The 16,303-nt window shown below is 39.7% G+C and overlaps 1 protein-coding gene across 10 annotated transcripts in view; it reads left to right on the plus strand.

Moving 5' to 3' along the window:
* Positions 1 to 16,303, plus strand: part of GREB1L (GREB1 like retinoic acid receptor coactivator) — a 133,212-nt gene that overhangs the window by 41,758 nt on the left and 75,151 nt on the right. The window contains exon 1 of one of the 10 annotated variants that reach the window (XM_021551541.3): positions 3,789 to 3,900. The exons of 8 other annotated variants lie outside the window; for them this stretch is intronic. The gene's annotated coding sequence lies outside the window, so the exon portion shown is untranslated. Of the gene's footprint in view, positions 1 to 3,788; positions 3,901 to 7,120; positions 7,235 to 16,303 lie in introns of those variants that run through there. One more of the 10 variants, XM_085571991.1, reaches the window with a different exon arrangement.

Genomic DNA, 16,303 nt, shown 5'->3' on the forward strand with positions numbered 1-16,303 from the left:
TTTTCTTGAAAGAGACAAGTCTTGAGTTAATAAAAGGGAGAGTTAAAGAGCTGCATCACTTTATTATTTGTGGTTTAAGATGTTTTGAACTCTAATATGCTGGAGTTGAAACTGTAACAAAACCAAACATTTTAAACATGGCTGTGCCTGACCTTGAAATGCTGCTGATAAAAGCTAATGCTGTTAAATTGCATGCCAAATTAACCCTCATTTCCAAATGCTTTGTGTGTGTGTTTCCTGTAGGATAGGCTTTGATCCTGCCAAGCAACACTTCTTTTACAATCAGTTATTTTTTAATGAAGGAAAATCAATGAACAAGTTTCAGTAGCTGATTTCAGCAGTAGTGAAATGAAATGTTTTGTTTTCCATCTTTCTGCCACTGTACTTGGTCTACTGTATCAGACACCTGACATGAAACAGTGGTTTTTGCATAGATTTATTTTTACATATGTAAACTTTATCAAGGATTACAAGTTCATGTGAGAAAGACACAGGAAACTGGCTAATAGACTGGGCAAGGAATACTTTCTAAAGCAGTCCTTTTTTTTAAGTCTTACTGAGGCTTAGCATCAGTAAAGTGGGGATTTAATCTAAATCAAGAAAAAAATGTTAATTGTCTCACAAGTGTTTTTTGTTTGAAGCATCCGGGTTCAAATTATTTTAGCAGTTGTCCATTTTGGAGTGTTTGTTTTTAATTCAGAAGTTACATTGCAGGAACATCTGTCTGTGCAATCCACAGGTTTTTCATTTGCATCTTTTGAGAAATATGGACTTGGTATGAGATTTGGTGGGATATAATCATGCCCCTTTTTGGACCAGCAGGCCTTTGGAGATCTGGTGGTGTAAACTCACACTAAAATCAGACAAGCATGAGCAGAAACTGCTCACATACAGATATTGCTTTTCTGTTAGTTCTTATCTGCTGAGGACCTCGAGTGTTCTCATTTTAAAATGGAAGTGGCTCTTTTTAACCTCTGACAAATGAACTGCCATCTGCATAAATTAATTTGAGGGGGACATTATCTTCCAGTGTGAACTTTGGTGGGAAGTGCTTTCAGGCCATAAAGTGAATCATTGATCTGCCTGGGCTGGAGCTGATATCTTGGTCTCTCTGCCTGGCATCTCCTCCAGGATGTTTAGCTCCTGGTCCTCTGTCATGTGTCTTTTCTCTGCCGCTATGCACAGGCCACCCATACCATGGCTGTGTCCTGTGTAAGGTCTCTGACCTTGCTGTATTACCTTTTCATTTGGAGAGGGAAATGCCATGGTCCAAGCTTCCATCTTCACCACATCAGGACCATGTTCATTGCACTGGGCAGATGTCTCCGTATGCCTGGTCTGTGTGGCTGTTGTTTTCTCAGTGTCACCTTGATTGTGTTACCTTCCTTTTTGCACTTCTCTGCTAGCTGTTTCTTTTAATTTTGGTTTCTATAAGGTTAGACCTAAGGTTTTTATCTTGTCTTTCAAGGCCCTCAAAAAAACTCCTAAACTGTGAGGGGTTTTTCTCTCTGTTATCTGCCACTTATTCCCCTTTGTTATTGAGATGTCCACCCCAGTACCTATGGGGCAGCTGACTTTGATCCAGGGGCAGCCCAGCACTGGTGACCCTTGTTGGGTCCCCACTCCCTGGCACCATCTCACTTGTGTTGTGCTTTTGCATATGCTGAGACATTTTGGCTGCAGGAATGGAAGTGTGGCTGCATGGAGCCCACCCAGACAGCTCCTGAGCAGGGTGGAAGAGCCTTCTCCAAGCCAGAGGTGGCCAATTGCTGTACTGGCACCAGCCCTGCTCTGGGGAGGGCTTTTTTTCATCCTCGCTCTGACCTGACCTTGCTGCTGTCAGGAGAGCTGCTTAAACATCTCTGCTCTGTGGTCCTACTCTTTGGAACTGGATTTTCATGTTGCCCAGTATACCACCACCCCCTTCTCTGTGTACTGGGGGTATTCCTTTGTGTGGCCTGTCATGCTGTCATGTGGATGCCTGGGGAAGCAGCCAATCTGTAGGTCAGGGCAGCATCTTTCCCAGTACATATACTGCCAGCTCCAAGGTAACACAAACTGTTGGAAAAGTAGATTGTGCTTTACCTACGTACTTCTGTGCAGGCTATTTTAGAGACTTGTGGGGGTGGGGAGGTGTGAAGAACTGGGAGGGAGCGTGCTCAGAGAGCAAGACTCAGGATTTTCCAAAGGCTCTGTTTTGTTTGTGAGCTTTTAAAGCACCAGCCTCTTTCCGATTCTAAATACAAGAATTAACATTACTCCAGCACAGTAAACTTTGATGCACAGCTGTTTCTTTAAACCCACACAGCTTTCTGCCTACTTTGTAGGATCCTGGACTTGCCTCCAGGAAAATCCAGGGGCAAGGTTTCCAGTTTGTGCTTGATGGTGGGGATTTGCAGCGGTGTGAATGGAAGCAGAGGGGAGGCCTTGCCTCTGGAGCAGCAACAGATTCAGCTCGTGAGTGAATGGTTTGCTCATGGCAATGCTGAAGTGCTGCTGGAAGGGCTGTCTGGAGGTCTAGTCCAGCTCCTGCTCTTAAAAGTTCTGTAGCCAGTATTTGTGTTAGAGGAGGATGAAAAGGTGATAGGGTATAATTAAAGATACTGCTTTATTATATCTGAGAGGACCTTAGGAAATGCTAATAGTGAGAGGAAGAAGTAATGGGTTTGTTGTTGCCTCCTTTTAGCAGCATTTCTCTGAGAATTTAAGAGAAAATGAGTTCTGCTGAAATGACCTTTTCTTCACCTCTTACTGGCTCTTGAAAAGCCTGTGCTCCCTGAGCTGTCCACACAAACACACAAATAATCCAAAAAAACCCCAAGTGCATATGCTCCAAGGGATAGTTAAGCACATTAAAAAAAAAAAAAATCCTCATCACTGCTATTGTGTTTGAAAGCAGTTGTTTCTGAGGAAAATTGATTTTTTTCCCCACTTTAATACCTTAAAAATGCTTTTAATCTATCCCTAAGGAAAACGTGATAAGTGCTAAATAACTAACTAGAAGCTTTTTGAAGCCTGGAAGATCTTTGTTGTTCTCCCTTTGCATGTGTTTTCCCATGACTAAGGGCTTTGTTAAAATGTAGAAATAGTATTTAAAAAAAGATAAGATATCTGATCTTGCTAAGCCCTATACTTTTCTGTAGAAATTCAATGTAATTGAAGATGCTGTTTTTTCATTTTGAAATTGGGTGTACAGCAGATAAAAAGTGGGCTTCAAAAGAGGCTGTTCTAGAAAGGAAGTAACTTGAGAAAAATGGGCAATTGAACAGGAATTGATTTTTTAGCTTTCCTTTGAGCACAGAGTGTTCCTGTTACACTTGCTTGACCTTGTTGTCTCATAATAAGTTGTACTTATTTTCTCTTTGGTATTTTTGTCTTTCTATTCTTGGTTGGAGGAGTAATGTGCAACATTTGCCTGGTACCTGACAGTAGATCAGTCACTTCTCTGCCTTCCTAAATGAGACTTTTTCTGTCTGATACTGTTTTGGTTTTTTGAAAGAAGAGAAGCTGTATTTTTCTGTCTTGACAGATTAATGGCCATGAATGACACCTTGCAATAAAATCAGCATTCTGGCACAGTCCCTGTTGAGCCTTTTGTATTTGCAGGGTAGGAATCCCTGATCACCAGGTTGTTTTCTGTGCAAACACTGGGAGAATGCTGGGACCAACAAGGTTAAGCTGACCTTATGTGCTGGCCTGCTCACTGCCACTGACTGTCATGTTTCAAAGGTTAAACTAACTGTGGATGAAATGTAATCAGTAGTGCACTGGATCCTTTCCAGAGCTCACTGGAGGAGTGCAATAACCAGCATTGTTAGCTTTAGGAGAGCAAGAGACAGAGGTCATTACCTGTGTGCGTCTGAGCGTGAGGAACCAGCTGCCTTTCCTGCTACCTCCCACGTATGTTTATTTAAATCTTATCTGGAATTGTTATCCAGCTGGCCCCTGCTTTTTAAAATAAATATATCTGTTTATTCTTCATAAACTAATTTTCATCCTTCTGTTGCTTTCTCATAGTTTCCATGAGAAAAATGTGCTTCTCTCAAACCCTGTCATTAGATGGGATGGGAATTGTTACTTGGGGAAGCAGAAGAGGCTAAAAGAAAGAATTGCTGTGTTTTTAGATGACAGCCAAACATAGGCCGGGGTAAACCAGACACTACTTTTGAGACAGACACACAATGCTCCAGCAGAGGAAAGATGATCATGGTAAATTTTCCCTCCTTCACTACTGGGTAGCAAGGAAAAGAGCTGGTAAAATAGGAAGCTAGCAAAGACAGGGAGCAAGTGTGGGAGGACGAGGAGGCCAAACAGAAGCACTGAAGCAAAGATAGCATTTCTAAGAATCGATTTCCTGTTTCTTTCTATACTCAACCACTCATTTTCCCCAACTCTTCGTCATTTGTGCAGTACTTTCAGTCCTCAGCATTCAAATCTGCAGCAGGAGTCTGTTCTCATTATCAGATAAAAAGGCTTTCTGGAAGGCACCAGAAGCATATAGGATATGGTAGGGAAGTACTGCCTGTTGTCACATTAGGAATTTCAAGGGTGACAGGAGTTGAAGCCAGGTTGGTTTTTTTTTTTTTTTGTTTTGTGTTTTTTTTTTTTTTTGGGGGGGGGGGGGTTTTGTTGGTTTTTTTTGCCTGTATAGCTTTTGCACTACCTGCCATCTGAAAATGCCTGTACAATAACAATAGATTTAAGTGAGAAGCAAAAAATTGTCTTCCTTTTGAATCCTGTGGAAAGATTCTTTTTCACTTCATCAAAGCATTTTATATTCTTTATAGATCAAGGTATGGGTATGGCCTTGAAAATCAATGCATTTAGCAGAAATGGAGATTTTCCCTTGAAAGAAGAAAGGGACTGATGGGGGACTTCCATTTCAGAGAAAATCAGAGCTTTAGAGAGGATCAGATTATCTTGATATATGTTTTGTTATACACTTGTGATTATTGTGTTACAATCAACTGGTGGGAATATGAATGTCTTTTTTAGGATTTTTCTGTATGGGCTTTTCATTTTGAGTTAGTTTCTAAAGAAGCCCTGATAAACATAGAGCCCTGTACTTGTTCATAGAAAAGTAATCTCCATTCAGAAAAGCTCAGTGTAAGTTGGTTATGATGTTGTGAGAAGAAAATGCCATTATCCTCCTTAGCCCACCTTTATCAGACTCTCAGGTTTTTAATCACAAGCAGAGAGTTCCTTAGCACTGTTTTTATCTGTTGCCCTCTCCTGTACTTCAAAAGTAGAATGATCTTCTCTTTATTCCTAGTCTTCATGAGATCTCTCTACTTCAGTGTGTGAGAGAGGACAAGGTATTCACTATCTATTTACTTTTCTTATGAAATTCTTCTTTCTGAAAGGCCTTTTTTTTCCCCCCTTGGCCATTTTTCCCCTTTCTCTTCATGCCAGAGCACTGGATATGTGGAAGGACTGAGTAAAAGCACTAGCAACTGTCTTATCCTTGTGAATGCAGAGCAGTATTCTTTCCCAATACTGCATCTTTCACATGCCTCTTTCTCTATGCTAGATTGCTGTATTCATTGTTCAAAGAGCAGCTTGATTTCTCTTCCCACCTGGAGGTAGAATGCTTCCATAGCCACTTCTTTAAATATTCCTGGACTTCTATTATGGCAAGCAGTGTCTGGACTAGACATAATTTCTCTATGAATGGTTCCAGACTAGCCATAATTGCTCTATGAATGGTTCCTAGTCTACTGGGATAACTATTCCAATGTCTAATATTTGTGGTCCAAAATTGTCCTCAAGGAAACTCTGGACATTGTGCAAATCTTCACAGAGAGCTTCTCAACAAAGCATTTTTAATGTGAGAAAATATGTTGACTCAAACTACAGTCATGGAGGATGTAGATCAGCATGAGTAGTGAAGAAGCTGTTTGAGGTTTTCCTATCAGGTCTATAAGGAATTCATTACTTTTTCTTGCATGTGGGAGGCTTTCTAGAGACCTTGTTCCAGCTCTGCTGAATGACCTTAGGAACAAGAAACCAGTTTCTTCTACCTCCCAGGTGTTCAATCAACTGCCCAGAACTGGGTTCATGGCATTCCCAGCTAGGGGAATACTTGTGAGTCAGGTGCTTGCCCTTGTGTAGAAATAACTAGAATTCCTCAAAGAAAGGAAAAGCTTTTAACATTAGCATTTTTAGGAAGATCTGGCCATACTCAGTGTTTCTGCACAAGAAACAGCAGATAAACAGCAAGGCCTGATGGAGTTTCTGTTTTTCTGGAATATCTTAATGATGGGAGAATTTGGGCAACACTACTTGAAATAAATACCTTTGCTTGGGAAAACCATTTGTAATTGAAATATGCGGTCTGTTTGTATTGAATATTCAAAGGAGTTTTTTTCATATTCTAAACTGATCTGCTTCTTTGCTTAAAAAGCTCAGATATTTTATTAGAAAGATGCTGTGTAAAACCACTACTCATAATCTAACTCTTCATGGCTGCCGAGCATGTTGTTTTCTCTTTGCAGCACAAAGGCCAACTGCATTAAAGTGGATGATTTTATGTGATTACTAGCTGCATCCGTCTTTGTATTCAGACTGGCTGATTGCTATAAATACAAACTCAAGTTTCTTTGAATGGTGATCGTCTGAATTTCCTCAGTATAAGGGTTCAAGATGAGCCAGGTGTACAACAGTATCTTGTGTTCCCCCTCCAGCTAGATTTCTACAGTACATATGTGTGCACATTTTGGCTACAAGTCATATTTTTTTTTTTAAATCTCCTTTCTTCTTGACTCTGTTCTTCACACCTTTCATGTTTTCCTTCTGTGGATTTATAAAGACCTGTTTATGCCTGAGTGCTGTTTTGGGTAAGAAGTTATCTTTAAAAGAACAGTAAGAGAGATGGGTTTCTACTCTGTCTTCTGCCCATCCACCTTTTTCTCTTGGGTCATGTATGTGGCAAAAATACTAGAAGCAGCATGGATACCATGGTAGTACTCCAGAGCAGAATGGTTTGGAACCAGGGAAAAACCAGACGTGCACAGTATCTACTCCATGCCATTGGTCCGTTGGGCTTTGATGGGTATGTTGGCACAGATGTCTCCAGAGATAGCTATATTCTGTAATTAGAGGCCTGCATTACATCTTTCCCCTTTTAGGCATGTTTAATGGCTATGTATTTTGAAAAATTCGCCAAGTAGCATAAGATGTTTGTGAAGCTTTTTCTGACAAGCCTTTCACTGAGCCTCGACAGCAGGATTTCCAGGTCAGTGCATACCATATATTTGTGTCTGGACACAGCTGCAGATTGTCCTTTTTTGCTGTCCCCACCAGACTCTGCTGAGATGTTTTTCTGGGTCTGTTTTCTCTGCATTTGTCAGTCACTGAGAGAAATCAGCTAATTTTGGATAGATGTGCTTCATATGTGAAATCCCATCCTCACTGATGCTAGCAGGTTTAGTTGCTGTACATGTTCAAAACCCAGGGGAGAAATGTGGTGTTCCAGGAAGGCTTGTTCCCTCACCATGTGTCAGATTTCTGTGCTATGTGCTAGCAACAAGAGCAGACAGCAAACCTAGTGAGCTGAAATGTTCTCTGTATACCACAGCATTCCTTAGAAAATTCTTCTAGCTTGTGAATATTTCATAGCAGGACAATTTACTGTCTTGTGAGGAAAGAAAAAGACTTGTTTTGGCTTTGAGTGTACAGAATTCTAAATTGTATAAGAAAATTGTGGCAAATTTTCTGAAGTTACCCTGGAAATTTTTGACTTCTCTCTCTCTCTCTCTGGTGTCTGAATAGTCTTCCAGACTTTTGTGTTTGAGTTTTGCAGTTTAGTCCTTATGACTAAGGACTAAAAAAGCCTAAAGCCTGGGCTTTTTTTTTCAGCATAAAAATCTTGGTTTAAGCTTTTGATAAGGAATATAAGATTATTCTTTCCTGTGTTGACAGTTAGTGAGGCACACGTGAGGAGATGGGGATTGGGGAGAGAAGGCAGCCTTCTTGTGTAACTACATGAGAATATTTTAGTATGTGCATTCTCTGCAGGAGACTTTTAAATACAGATAAAACTAGTGATTCTGTTCCTCAAGCCTAGTCATACGTGTTAGTTAAGTCTTCTAACTGAAATCTGTACAACAGATTTAAAAATCATTATTAGACCTTTAAAACGTCATAAAGATTCAAAGACAAAGAGGCCAGTTTGCCTCTTTAAATTATATGGCATTCAAGGATGTGTTATTTCAGGAGCTTTTCCAAGACACTGCACTGTCACAGCTTCATTGCTTCAAATGTCACTTCAAGTAGGAGCAGTTTTTATAACTACACAGTAAACTCAAGATGGTTTAATGGAAATTATTTCTTCATGTGTCAAAATGACCCCTTTGTTTCTCATTTTACTCTTTTGTTGCCTGCAGCTAATCTGGTTTTTGGGTTATCAGATCCAAGCATCTTACAATGCTGACTCTAGCAGCGGCATTCAGCTGGAATGCTGCCTTTTGTTTACTGGTTTCACCAGGCCTCCAGTGCTTTCTTTGGTCATCTGGTGGCTCCACTAATGTGATTTGCACTCCCAGGCTCTGCAGGTAGTCATGGGCTTTTAAAGGGAATTAGAGGAAAGCCTGCCACCCTGGTTGCTAATGAATCCACAGGGTATTTCTTATTGGTGTTTTCTTTTTCCAGATTATTTTTTCTTTTTTATGGTATTTTTCTTCTACTTGGACTTCAATTTCTAAAGTGGATTTACCTGGCTGTGGTGTGGTGACATACACTTTGCTTGAAATAGAAGTACCAAATCCTATTGATCAGTGTGTCCATTTGGGGTAGTCTCAGAAACTGTAAAGTATGGAAAAAATAGATAGCTACATAAATACTCTAAACTTCTTTATTACAATACATATTATACAAAGCTTCTTCTTGGTAATAGGGGATATGGTGAAAAGAGACAAACTTCCACCTTCATGCAAACTTTATTAAAATAGCAAATGTTGGTTCATGTAGGGAAGTTGAAGTGTTTTGCTAATGAGGTGGCAGCTGGAATACTGAATTTTTGCAAGCACACCAGGAGAAGATGCAAGTTTATGAACACCCTCAGTGCAGTCTTACAAATATGAGCCAGTGAAGGACATAGTCAAAGAACTATTCTATTACAGTTTTTACAAAAAGCAAGTTATACTGGAGAGGGTTTTTTAAGATGGAAAAGTTATGCATAAGAGAGGATATATTCTTAAAACACCTTTGACTCTTTCTGGAGCAGAGTTTCAGACTCTGAGGAGTTAAGTTGAGTAGCATGTCAGATGCTGAGTAAGATGCCATTCCTTCTTATATCCACAACCTCTTACTTAAGTATCCTTGTGGATTTGAGTGGGGATTAATAGAGTGATTAGGGTTGGTTGGGTTTTTTTTCCCCCCAGATTAGTCCTGCAGTTTTGTTAGGGCCAGTATTTGGCTTGCACAAAAACAAGCACAATGTCAATGTTTTTAAAGCTTTATTCTAGCCTAATTAAGACTCACTCTCCTGTGGCAAGATGTGCAATGTTTTTATATTTTCATAAAATATTGTTCATCCATTTCTGTTATTTTAGAATGGAAGAGAAAAAATCTGTGATAAAAGCAAAATCTGAAGAAGACTTTGGAAATTAATGGGCCTTTTCCATGCAAAAATAGTTAATATTCAATCTATTCTTTTTGTTGTTTACCTTGAGAGCAAGTCTGTCTGTTTATCCAAGTCTGAAGAATTTAGACTGGTAGGAGTTGTGCCACTGATATGTGGTTTATAGTGTTGGGTCTTAAGAGTGGAAGAAAACTTTAAAAAAGTTGAAGTGCACAAACATGTTTCAGTGTTTTGTGCTCCTCCACAGTGTCGGTGCTGTAGGATTTATGTTTATATTATATGTGTGTGTTTGTGTGTTTTCATATACAAACTGAATATCACAGCATTAAATTGTGTTCAAAGAATAGTTGTTGAATTGGTATTTTTGCATCAGAAAAAAACCCAAAAAAAGGTATAAATTTGGGTGCAGGGGTTTTAATAATGAACAAAAAAAGCAAGAATGTATCGACTGAGTTTTACTAGGCTGACAGCAGCACTGAAGGTCCTTGTAATGCACAAGTTTGTGACCCATGAAATCTCCATTTTCCTTCTGTTGGTAATGTATCTTGAAGTACAGGAGCCTGGAAAATGCATCCTGGGTGACCTAACACATTGATTATCTACAAACAGAAAATTATTTGAGCCTATTACTAAAAATGTGTTTGGTAGTAGTAAATATAAGGGATAGGCTTAAATTAGATTGCTAAACAATTGTTCCATGAGCACAGATTCACTAAGGCAAGATCCAATCCTTACAGGTATGAATAAGATCTGCTATATTTTTTTTTTAAATGCTTATTTCAGATGCTTGGCCATTTTGCTGATTCAGCTTCATCAGCTTGCATGCTGGTACCCAAAAATCAAAATTTTGCTTTATAAATGTACTTGTGTCTTACTGAAGGAAATAAAGGACAGTAAGGAATTGAGCAGAGTTATTTCTAAAATGAGTAAGTATCCAAGGTTCATGAAAAGAAGCCTGTAGCACACAGGCACACCAGCAGGCAGATTTTACAGCTCTGTCCAGAGCACAGAAAGAAGATAAATCATGGCCATCCCCCTCTCATTTTTGAAATGGTTCAACCCTGGGGTTTAGCTGAAGGACTTAAGGAGTTTTTGAAGTGCAAATAGACTGGTGAAGGGTAAACCTTTTCAGAGTTTCATTTAGATGGATTTTTTTTTTTTCTATGTGGATTTCTGGCACCAGCTGAGATCTGGAAAGCCACAGGATTGTTTTGTTTTTGATCAATCAAGCAGGCAGAACTTGCCATGGGGGTGTACATTCTCTGCATACATATTGATCCTATTGTGTTTAAAAGTAGTTAATTTAATCAGGGCTTTTTGAAACCTTCCCTGGTAAAACTTGCATTAATGAAGCTGTCATTTCAAGGTCATGTTTCAGTGTCAATAACTTAATGGTAATGACAGAAGTTACCTGTAAGTTTATTATCAAACTTTCAATCATTCCATGCTAAAATTGCATTGAATGGGAACTGATTTTGCATACATGCATGTAAAAATGTTCAGCTTCAATTGGAAAATGTGAATCTCATTAAATGAGAGATTTTCAAAGCAGTCTAGAGTTACCAAACACATTAATTCTGACAGTTCTGATACAGTTTACTGCTGTTTGGATCAGTACCCTTGGTCTGCCCTATTCCATATGGAGTTTGGCTCCAGTAATCTATTTTACACCTTGTCTCTTCCAGCAAAATGGTTGTATTTTCAGAGTTTTTATTCAAGGCCCTTTCTAGTAGCTTTGACCTTTTACTCACATTTAATTTTGTTTAAAAGCAGCAGCATGCAGAAGATGGATTCCATATTAATTATAAACATTTCCCTCTACTGTGATAAATATTTGGAGATAAAATGTGTAAGGGCTGGCTGCTTGATAAGATGCCCATTTGAGTACAGAGTACAGATTTTTAAGGCAGGATACAGTTTACTATTTCATCCATATCTGATGCCAAGATCTTCAAGTATTTTGGGTGAAAGCATTGTATATTTTCAAGCCTTTTTTTCCTGTCAGGATGTTAAGTGCAGACTTCATTATTTGCTTCTTTAATTTATTTGGGTTGGAAGGAGCTTCAGAAAGTTGTTCTCGACATGGGGACACTCAAAGTATAGTGGAGTTAGTGGATTCAGATACCACAGCAGAATGCCCCAGTGCATCCCCCAGTCAATCTTCTAATTTCTTTTCTTCTTGGTAGTTGCAGTACGCCTTGAACACTGCCAGTTGCTGAGATACGAGGTGGAAAGCAGAGTCTTGCATAAGACTTTTTCAATCATATACCAGCAGTGGTCTTCTGTAGATGTTTGTGTTTGTGTTTTTCCCAATTGAAGGGGATTTTATCAAAGATTTTGGTGTCAGATCACTCAGTGGCTCAGAATGGGAGAGGAACTCTAAAGGTGGTCTGAGGCACAGAGTTGGGATCCTCTTTAGGAAGGATCAAAGTGGTTCTTAGTTTAATTTCTGTGTGGTGGATGTCCAAAATGGTACTGCAGAAAGGCATACTGTGGGAAAATGACCTATATTAAAAAATGGTGTATTTAGAGATAACTTCTGCATTTACAGTCTGATGGCTTGATGTGGTCTGCTATGAGAGCACAGCAGGAACATTCTACATCAGAATAGGGGCCTAAAATCATAATTCATCACAAATTAATAAATATGGCTAAAGGCAATCAATAAATAAATGTTAAGAAATCCAGGTTATGTTTTTTCCCTGACTTTACACTGGACAGGAGATGTTTGGTTAGCAGGCCTCCTATTTTATTTTACAACTCTAACTTTACATTTCCACAACTCACATGTTCTCAGTCTCATGTACTGTAATGATGGTTATTTCATGTAGTGTTTGAAAACTGAACATGAGATACTGTTTAAAGCTTTACTGAGAGACAGGGAAATCTTTGTATCTCACTGCAGAGAAGGGGTTCTCAGGATTAGCAAGTATGTCACCAGAAGAAGCTAATATGACCTTTCTTTTTTTAAGTAATATTTTCTACCACCAAGGACTCTTCAACAAGTCCTGTTCCACTGACTGGATGGAAAATTTTGTGTGCATTTCAAATTAGCAGTTTTTAGCCCAGTCTTACAGGCACAGAAGGCAGATTTTTATTTAGGAACAGGCGTCACTATAGCTGGATATGTGGGTGTTGGCTAGAAAATCTATCAGTCTAATTTTTTTTTTTTTAAGTGGTGCATACTCAAATGTCAAACCATTGAGGCGTTTTTATTTGCAGATTACAGATTTATCAAGCAGCTGTGATATTAAAGTAATCTTACTGTGGTTACAGTATGCATTTGTCAAGGGCACAGGCTTGCACAATGATTCTGAATTCCTGTGGAATTTAACTGAGCAACAGCTGGTCTGTAGGATGTGTAGGTTTTAACAAGGTAATGTCTGTGTTTTGGCAAAGGACTTGTGTGACCTTCTGCTGAAGCTGTTCCAAAGTGCCTTCTTCCTCCATTCAAGTCTGTAGGGGTCCTGAAACAGTATTTGTGTGAAGTTTCCCCATTCTCTCTTCTCCTCTTGACTTTATCACAGGTAAATTCTACAAAATTCTTCAATGGGGTATTAGGAGGGGAAAAAAACAAAATGAAAAGGTCCTCAACACCACTAACTGCAGCTTAGAATGGAAAGAATACTCTTTTTGCATGTAATTGTGTCAGATTCCTTTTCCCCACAGTTGTTGGTTGGGGATTTTTTTCACTTGAAAGAGGTTTATGGTGCTGTCTCTGCCAGGATAACCGTGTCTCAGGGTTGAAGTTGTATTTCTCCTGCAGTTCCTAGAGGTGATGTTATCTTTTGTTCACTCAACAGTATGGTCATTCCTGAGAGCATCTGTCACTTTAGGCATTGTAAGATGGATGAGTCTCAAGTGAACTGCTGGTTGAAGCAAATGGTAAAAATAAGAAAAGACGTGGGGGTTGGGGGTTTTCAGAGGGGACAGACAACAAGGAAGTGCTGTTAAAAATCAAAAGTAAGCCAGACCATAGTGGAAGAAAGAGCCAAGATGTGGATCACAGTAGCAGATCTCACAGGTCTTAGCAATGAAGATTGGTGGTTGATGAATTCTGAAGAAATCTTCTGCATCTTGGCAAAAATGCTGTTGATTTATTTCCTATTTCATGTGCAAATAAGGGAGGATAAGAAGGAGGTGACCTGAACATAAGATGCAAAACATTTTTTTTGTCATGTTATGTTATATGGTCAGGACAAATTAATGTTGCCATTATTCAGGAAAAGGGTCAATGGTATTTTGTGTGTCTTAAATATTATGTATTTATCTGTCAGTTCTGAGTGGGCACATAACAGTATAAAAACCAAAGCAGCATATCAGCAGTTTAGCTTTTGGAAAAAAAAGTGTAAATTTAAAATTCATAATTGATGGTATTTTAGAAGGTACTTAATATTTTTAAAAGAGGTAAGGTTCCCTACAGCACCTCTGATTTAGCTGGACTAATTGAGTTAGACCTTTTAACAGAGAGAAAGTGGTGCAAAAACACATAAACCCCAAGAAAACTCCCTCAAATGCTCTGACAAGCAGATCTGCACACCCCCACCCCCAAGCTGAGCAAAGGTCTGTGTTTGCAAAAGCAGCCGGCAAAGGACAAAAGGCACTTACAGCCCAGTGTGTGTCAAGGTTTGGGAAGGGTCCAGGAGGATCTTGGCTTGAAAAATTATTTTGTCACACTGTTGGCATTGGTCCATAAGGGGAAGCACTGGTTGAAAGGCGAAGAAATTAAGATGATTAGAAGCTTTAAAGCTTCACAAATGGTGGAGTATCTCTATTCTCAATGGATATAAATAATAGATGAAAGACTGAGAGTGACAACAAAGGCTCAGGGCCTTTAAGAGAATGTGTGCAGCCTGAATAGAGGTCTGTGGCCTAGGGCCAAAGGTCTTAGCTTTGAGTGTAATTAGAAGAAAATACAAAAATGTCATTACTAGCAGGTGAAATGTTCAGCACGTGTCTGAAAAATAGCAATTTCAGAGCCAGGAGCTGTTGGAATTGGATTACTGACATTCTGCAATGGCTGAAGTCCGTGCAGAGCCCTACAGTTTGGTCGGGGGTTGCGTGTGTTTTCCCTGTTGTCCATCGGCGCTGGAGCCGCTGCCAGTGTGGTGGGGACGCTCCATGCGGGGCAGCATCGCTGCTCCCTGGAAATAGAGTTGTTTAGTGCCTTTCTTCAGAACAAAACAATCCTGCCCAAAACCTTTCCTGAGCCAGAGGTGAGGGTTACAGCTCCTCTCTTAAACAGACTGATTTTTAAAATTGAGAGGAGAGGAGGGGGAGGAAGCTTTAAGGCCTTTAGTTAAAAAACCTGGAGTTGGAATTCAAGGTGTACAGCTGTGTTCTGGTTTTGTCAGTGGGCCTGTGCCTGTAGCCCCAGCTTTAAGCCTTAAAATCCCATTTGCTGTTGTGGTGTGGGTTGATTTAGTCAGTTGGTTTTATTAATGTTAGTTAGCCTTTATGCTCCCCCATTTTTCCCCTCACAGTCAGTTTGATCCAAGTTGTTTACTCCAAAAGTTCCCACCACTCTGCTCCCCATTTATCTGTCAAATCTTCTCACCTTTCCCTGTTTTCTCCTTATTTGGTTCCATCAATCTGAGTTTGTTGGTACCCTTTTGGTTGTCAATCTTATGACCACCCCCAGTTTCTTCCTGAAAGTTCTGTAGTAATCACCCCAGTTTAGCTTTTCTATTTGTCCCCTGATGTTGTACCTACCCCTGTTACATTATCATAGGTTGTTGTATCCCTCTCTGGTTTATCCCCGTTGGGCAAGTCAGGTTTGCACCCCTGTCCACCCACCCCCTATTTAAGTTCCTGTAATCTTTGATTTCTTTGGCATTTGTCACTGCACCCACCCGGAGGGCACCTTTCTTGCCATACCTGGGAAAATAAAGGACTCTTTGGGCTGGCATACAGGTGTCCTCTCCCATCCCTTCACCTCCTCTCAGTGTGCAGAGTTGCCCAAGCTGCACCCAAGAGCAGCGCTCAGCACCATCGGGGCAGACGATTCTCCCCCGGGGTGCCGCTCACGGGGGCTGTGCCAGCCGGACCCTTCCACCCGCCCGGGGCCGTGGCAGGTAACTGCCACAATTTCGGAGCACTGGAGAAAATTCCTTTAAATCTTCTGGCAAAATATGTTGCTATTGAGAAACCAAACCAGTTTGTCTGCCTAAAAAAGTCTTGTCAAAGTCCACTCAATGATAACTTAATTTAAAGCTTTTGCCGATGCTAATTTGTGTTCTGTACAGCCCTAGGTATTTTAGGAGTTATTCTTTTACTTGCTGCTTGCTACGCCATTTTTACAACATCTTGGGGTATTTCAGGTGTATTTTCTTTTATGAAGTGCAGTTTCTATTAGTAAGGTTTTCACTTCATTATTTTTATGGAAAGCCAGATAGGAGAGCAACTAGCTAATTCTGATTTCATTTGAACAGTGAACTGCTCACTCATTTAGTTTGTTTCTTTATAAATAGTTAAAGAATTACTTCTGCATTTTCATATATTTTTAATGTTTCTGCAACAGTTAATTTTATCATATTAATGTGTTAAATTCCTAATCTGTCATATAGTGACTTTAGCGCCAAAAATATGCAAATTCTAAGTTTATAGTTCTGGTAGAATATAGAGAAGCAACCAAACACTTTCAGTCAAGTATTCCTCTAAAAATGTGCATTTTATAGTCATTTGCCCTCCTTTTCTCACCCTAGACAAGGTTTCCACAGGAAC

The sequence above is a fragment of the Lonchura striata genome, chromosome 2 (assembly GCF_050655825.1).
Source record: "Lonchura striata isolate lonStrDom1 chromosome 2, ASM5065582v1, whole genome shotgun sequence".
In the NCBI taxonomy this organism is placed as follows: Eukaryota; Metazoa; Chordata; class Aves; order Passeriformes; family Estrildidae; genus Lonchura; species Lonchura striata.